This window comes from Rhodnius prolixus, unplaced genomic scaffold, assembly GCF_049639745.1.
Source record: "Rhodnius prolixus isolate KJV_2025 unplaced genomic scaffold, Rpr scaffold_6, whole genome shotgun sequence".
NCBI classification, from domain to species: domain Eukaryota; kingdom Metazoa; phylum Arthropoda; class Insecta; order Hemiptera; family Reduviidae; genus Rhodnius; species Rhodnius prolixus.
In genome coordinates, this window is record NW_027411634.1 from 1526043 (window position 1) to 1532843 (window position 6801).

General features: G+C 30.2%; 1 long non-coding RNA gene across 1 annotated transcript; it reads left to right on the top strand.

Annotated features, from left to right (window-relative positions):
- The first annotated feature begins 1215 nt into the window (after positions 1–1215).
- Positions 1216–4468, top strand: LOC141460747 (uncharacterized). The gene is made up of 4 exons (XR_012462336.1): positions 1216–1731; positions 2779–2908; positions 3305–3637; positions 4172–4468. It is a non-coding gene; the product is annotated as an uncharacterized lncRNA (long non-coding RNA).
- The last annotated feature ends 2333 nt before the right edge of the window (positions 4469–6801 follow it).

Consider the following 6801-nt stretch of genomic DNA (forward strand, 5'->3'; position numbering starts at 1 on the left):
ATTTATTTTATTAATTAAATAGATTTTGTAACACTAGTGCAACAATCTGTTGATATTTAATCAATACTTCTTGGGACTGTAAATAAATCATTTCGTAATGTTAGAATTTTAAATCAAAAATCAGTTTGAGGTAATGAGTGATTTCAAAGCGGAATATTATGTTGTTTTTCTTATTAATTTCTGGATAAAAGAGGCTAATACAAAAGGTTTACTGGTAAGTTCCAAGTTTAATCGTTTTCTAGTCTTATTTAATTGAACTTATCATGCTTGGAATTTTCTTTTGATAGAATTCAAACTTTAAAACTGAATCTTTAGACACAACTAGGAAAAAAAACTTTCAGAATTATTAGCAGTTGATTGATTGTTAGTCTTGCAAGTTAAAAAAGAGAGCCTTTAAAAGAACAAATCTATACTAACTTAGAATCCTGCCAAATAACACAAGTTAATGGTCTTCAGATTTAAAATTCAAGCAAGGCTTTTTTAATGTGTATTTAAAACAGTCCGGCAGGAAAATTAATTATATATGTATAAAATAAAATCGTTACTTGATATGATAAGCTCAATCGGTTAACATATTTTATATTACTAAGCAATTACTCTACTATTTACGTTCATTTTCATTCCAACTTACAATAAAATCTAAAATTACTTTTTCCTAATATTTAAGTTACTCGCTGCACATGGAACTTGTTTCCATTTTATTTATTTCTTGCTTCTGAGAGTTTAAAACATGAAGATTCAATTTATTCTTAACCATTTCTTTAAAAATAGTACTTTAGAAATTAAAATAGTATGTGCATACTACTTTAAATTTTCTATATTACTTTCATAATATTATCATGTAGGTGTAATACAGCCTTATCTATTTAAATTCACGCGCCACCTCCGAATAAAATTCAACACCAAATTTACTATTCTAAAAATTTACGCATCCAATAAACGAACAGGACTATTAAAAACTTATTAGGTTTCATTAATTTTATTTTATTATTTTAGACGAAATCTTTTACGATTTAGCAATTTAACATAACACTATGTGTAACCTCCCTCACTAAGTCAGCAGTCAGCAAGTGGAGTGCTAACTGGTTTATTATAGTGCTGTGGAACTCCGTATACCAAACTGAATTATTTCCAATGATGAATGAAATTCAGAAATCAATAAGGAATTCAATAAACGTGTGTGCTTTGACGGATAAAATCAATGATAAGGTATTAATTAATTTGAATAATACAAAAAACATACATGGATTGCATTTTGCAAGATTTAAAACCAATTTCCGTGAAATTGGGATTGAAAAAATAACTGCCATTTCAATCTAGTAAAGTTTATTTTGCCGAGTTTTCGACCTAGGGACTTCAGGGCTGTGGAACATATTTACAGTTTGTTAACAATGTTTCTATTGAATAATTTACAAAAATTATTTACCTAGTTTAGAAAGTAATACTATTACATTTCAAGGTTGGTGTGTCTTTTGTCATGTCTTCTGTGTGTCTTTTTGTAAATTCCGTTTTAGTATACATATTAATTTCAATAGAATCATTGTTAACAAACTGTAAATATGTTCCACAGCCCTGAAGATGACCTAGTCCCTAGGTCGAAAGCTCGGCAAAATAAACTTTACTAGACTGAAATGGCAGTTTTTTTTTCAATCCCATTGAAACTATAAATCAGTCACCAAAAAGAATGAACAGCAATTCGGTGAAATTATTACTCTTGAATTTATTAGTAAGGTAAGTTGGTTTTTAATTCTGTATGTACTTTTTCTTCTTCGTATCCAATAGCACGCCTGCTCCATCCCTAAATTTCTTTGATTAAACAAATAAGGAAATCTACATAGGTATCATCCTTAATTTTTGTTTTTTTAAGTGCTCCAATACTAACTTGGTGGCTGTTTTTTGAACCAATAATAGCTATACTATAATGATCTAAATAGGATGAAAAATTAATGCCAGTTTCAGTCATTATAAACTTTATTCTGCCGAGCTTTCGACCTAGGGACTAGGTCATCTTCTGGGCTAATTTACAATATACTGTTTTTACATCATTAGAGGGTTGGTGTGTCTTCCATCGTTTTCTGTTCATGGACCAGTCCCTCTAATGATGTAAAAACATCATTATGCTCGGCAGAATAAAGTTTATAATGACTGAAACTGGCATTAATTTTTCATCCTATTGAAACTATGATTCAGTCACCAAAAATAATGAACAGTAATGATCTAAATGTACACGTCCAGTAAGTGCTGCTACCTGGTGGCGCACACTGAAACTAGTTTATACTGTTTTTTTTTTTTAACATTTATTAAATAACTTTTTTATATTTTATTAGTTTGTATTGTTTTGCAATATGTGTAAAATAGGTGAATAAATTGAAACACATTATGAATTAATTCATTTCTACTTTATTTTGTTACCAAGTATACATTTTTTCAAATAAAATATACAACTTTTACATATATATTTTACTACAGACTAAAGAATGAAAGTAAAATAAACTATTAAAATTCTATAACATATTTATAATAATAATTGATTTTTAACAAAAGTGCTTTCTATTTTTAAATTGAATCCATCTTCCCCTTTTTTGTCTTGACTTAGTTTGATGAACAGTTCTGCAAGCTGTACTCCAGCAGTTTGTTTGTTTTCAATCTGAAAATCAACATTACTCAATGAAATCAAATGTGAAAAGTTTAATTTTGTACTAAGATGGTTACTTCTAAATGATACTACAAACTCAAATTTAATTGTAAGTTAAATCTAATCTTACGACTGTTTTTAAGGCGTGACGAACACCCATGGAAGGCCCTTCTTCGCATCCAATAGCACGAGTGCTCCATCCATAAATTTCTTTTAGTAAACAAATGTGGAAATCGACATACCTATGACGCTATGTTGTGGAGTACTCTTCAGGTAAGTTTACTAACTTATTACATCTAAAGCATTTTAATGGGATACAAAACCTTTTGTAAAATTAAATCAAATAAAAATTTAGTTTAGTTTAGAGAAAGTTTAATATTTTAAATTGTGGCTAGTCTAGGTAGTGATAGTTACCAGTGTTGGATTTAAATTTTTCCTAAAAATTGAACATTTTTAAATAATTTCATGTCAGAAAGATTAAAAGTGTTTGAAAATTGATTTTATAGAAATAAAATGATAATGATTATTTCAGGGAAAAAAGTTTGTTTTTTTATTTTTAGACAGATAGAACACATGTTATTTTCGGTTATTAAATTAATAAAGCTCGCAGTATGATTATACACTGCTAAACACGAAACAAGAAAATAAATAATGAAAATTTAAATGCAGGTGTATTAAAGACGAAAGCAGCCAAAACAGCAGTTAAGAGCGCTCTATCGGTTAGTCTGGCAACTATAAGTTACTAATAGTTTTGAAATCTTCCACTAGATCGCATAGGTATGTAGAATCCTTAAATAAGTACTCGGCTTCATTCGTTTTATTCGTTCTACGATTTAGTTAATATTTGGTATAACACCATGTAACCTTCCTTATTTAGTTAGCAAATGTAGGGCAAGTTGGGAACGTGTCTGAAGCATTCTTTTTAAATTTCCGGAGCTTTTATCCCCTTAGATGGTTCTCATCCATACTATTTTGAAGAATGAAGAAGACAATTTTCTTCAGGTAATGTTATTTATTATTTACTGCTTTCAGTGTGTTACAGCATGAATCAAAGTCTTTGCCATTTTGATAAATCATTTCTTTTGTATGGGAATAAGTAATGTTTCCACTTTCTATTATGAAGTATTACATAATAGATATAACATTTATTTAACCTCGTATTTAATAATTTAACCTTTATTGTATGAAATAGTAGTTAAAAAACTTGTATAAGTGAAGAAATGGATAACCTGACCTTAACCTGCCTGCATGCAGAGAGATATGCACTAGACAAAGGTTCTAGTTGTTACGAGTGTTTATTTAAACAATGTTTATTTCACTTAAAAGAGTGCAGTAAACTGCTATTTTGAAAATGAATTAAATTCATATAATTACTAACACTCAGTTCTACTTTCTTGCGTTTTCTTTCTAAAAGATTGATCTATTTTTATTTAAACGTATAAAAAATTAACATTGATTTTCAAAGAAGTTGAGTTAGATTTGTAGGAAGATTCAGTAGTCGAACAGTCTGTCTCATTGTATAATGTTATTTTTCAGAGTTGAAACCTGGAGTGCTTCCTGCCAAACAGGGTCATCGAATTAAGCCAAAATGAAAAAGACGTTGGAAAACACCTATCCAACTGCAATTCTTTATTATTTAGTCGATTATTTGTAAAAAAAATATATTTGAAGTTTGAAAATGTAATGTAAATTTTAATTTTGTTATGTAGGTAATTTTAAGAATCATTACCTAAAAGATGTAATTGAATTTAAAATGTTTTTGTAAAAGGAAAGAAAAAAAATGTATAATTGGTAGCAAAATAAAGAATTATCTATAAATGATTAAAAAAGTCATTATGTATTTTCTCTTTTCCCATCGTCTTGTTATTTTTATTATATTTGCAAAGTTACAATTAAAAACAAAGTCAAAAAAGACTAAAAATGATAAGAGGCAAATTAAAGTAATGTAAAACTAAAAATTCCGTTTACATTAAACGAAAAAATAAAATAAAGTAATAGTAGTACGAAAAAATGGCGTCAGAGAGCGTTAAAAAGCAGAAAAAGTAAAAAAAAGTTGAAAAATTTGCATCAGAAAGAGGTAAAACAGAAAAAAGGAGATTTAGTTCCCATGTTTGCCACCAGGTTGCAGCACTTACTGGACTTGTTTACTACGTAAACAAAATTTAGTTCACATATTTGCCACCAGGTAGCATTTAAACTGTTTATATACAACTGTCAAACAAGATGTCTCCTCAGTACGACTGCAGAGTCGTACTCGTGTGGAGGGGGCTATGTCGCTCGTCGCTCCAAAAATATCTAATCTAGTCAAAACACCTCTCATCTACATAAACAATCTTTGATAATATGTCATGTGTAATGGTTAGGGAGATGCGTTCACCTCGACGGTCGGAAGGCAAATATTCGCCCCACCCGGCCCGGCCCGCGCCGCGAACTTTCTTATATACCCTCTAGATGGCGTCATATCACCATGACAACAGGCTCCCCCCCTACTATTAGTTCCACCAGCTGTCACTAGATCGCTCGTGCTGTCTGTTTCTCGTAGCATTCCTTGCACACTCTCTAGACTTTAGCAGCCATTGTTGTAACCTTGCTAAATGCTTCTTACACACTCTCACGACTCTGGCGGCCATTGTGGTAACCTTGCTAACTTCTCACACACTCTCTAGACTTCGGCAGCCATTGTTGTAACCTTGCTATCTTCTTACACACTCTCTAGACTTCGGCGGCCATTGTTGTAATCTTGCTTAATGCTTCTTACACACTCTCTAGACTTCGGCGGCCATGTTTAACCATCCTTTTTGTTTCTAACACTCTCTAGACTGTGTAACCTTCTTTTTAGGTTTTCCTTTTCCTTTTTTTGGTTTTTCTTTATCATTTTGAAAGTTGTTGAATTATTAATTTTGAACGTCTTATTTTAGTTTTTTTATATTAATTAAAAGATTTAAAGGAAAAATAAATAACATTTTATTTATTAATTAGTTTTTTAATTTTTTAAAGTTAATTATACATTTTTTTTTATAATACTTTTATATGAAGTTTTCACAAACATGTCTTTAGATGGGTAACTCACCAGACCTCAGCAGGATCACTTTACGCTCCCATGCTGGTGACTCTCTAGACTTTTAGAGGACCATCTAACAATCTCATTTAACCGTGTTGGTTACAAGATGAAAATAAAGGGTTTACTGAGTTTAATATTGAGTAATATGTACTGTTGGGCACAAAATTATTAAACTAGTATTAAACCTCAACATTAAGCCATTTTGAATACATTAAAAACTTTTTGTGAATGTTTGTAAGATGAGAAAAAGTTTAATTTCAATAAAGAATGAATAAATATTATTTAAAGATTTAAATTGGCTGAAAAAAAGAATTCATTTGATTTAATTCTACTAATATGTACGTTTAAACATAATAGAAAGATAAATGTTATATCTATGTAGAAACATATATAATAAATAAAGATAGTTACTAAAAGATTTTTCTTTATTCTGACAACATCGTCTTACTCGTATTAATGAAAATTTCAGCAAGCAAATTAACAAGCAATCCTGAGGTAATGTGATAGCATTTTAATGTTGAACTAAACCTTTTTTGAAGCAAACTTACATTAACTTACTTTAATTTAAAACTTGAACTTAGGATTTATAGAACTGAAATCTGATAATTTATCAAATACCTATGGGGAAAAATTGTTTTAAACATATTAATTTTTCTGTGAAATAATAAATAATTAAACTTGAAGACTGCAGAGGAAGGGGAGCAAAGTGAAGAGTAAAAAGTAGGAGCTAAAAGGGATTTATCATTTATACTTTATATTGCAAAGAAATATTGAGTGCAGAAAACCAGTGAACTTGGAGGTGTTCCAGCCATGCACATGCAATTTTATGAAAGATTAAGAACTTACTTTGGAAGTTAAGAATAACTGCATACTTCTTGAGGTTGGTTTCAACTTATTTCACTGTGACTCCAGTTTACCTCTCTAACCTAGAGAATAGTTGTTCTCCCATCGTCCAAGCGACATCTCCCTTACTATTATCCAACATCATGATTCGTTGGGAGAGGTGATGAATGCGAGACTAGACTAGATATGTTTGGAGCGACCCAGCCACCTGCATTACTCAAGTCGTACTGACGAGAATTTGTGCTTTTCACGTATATATAGT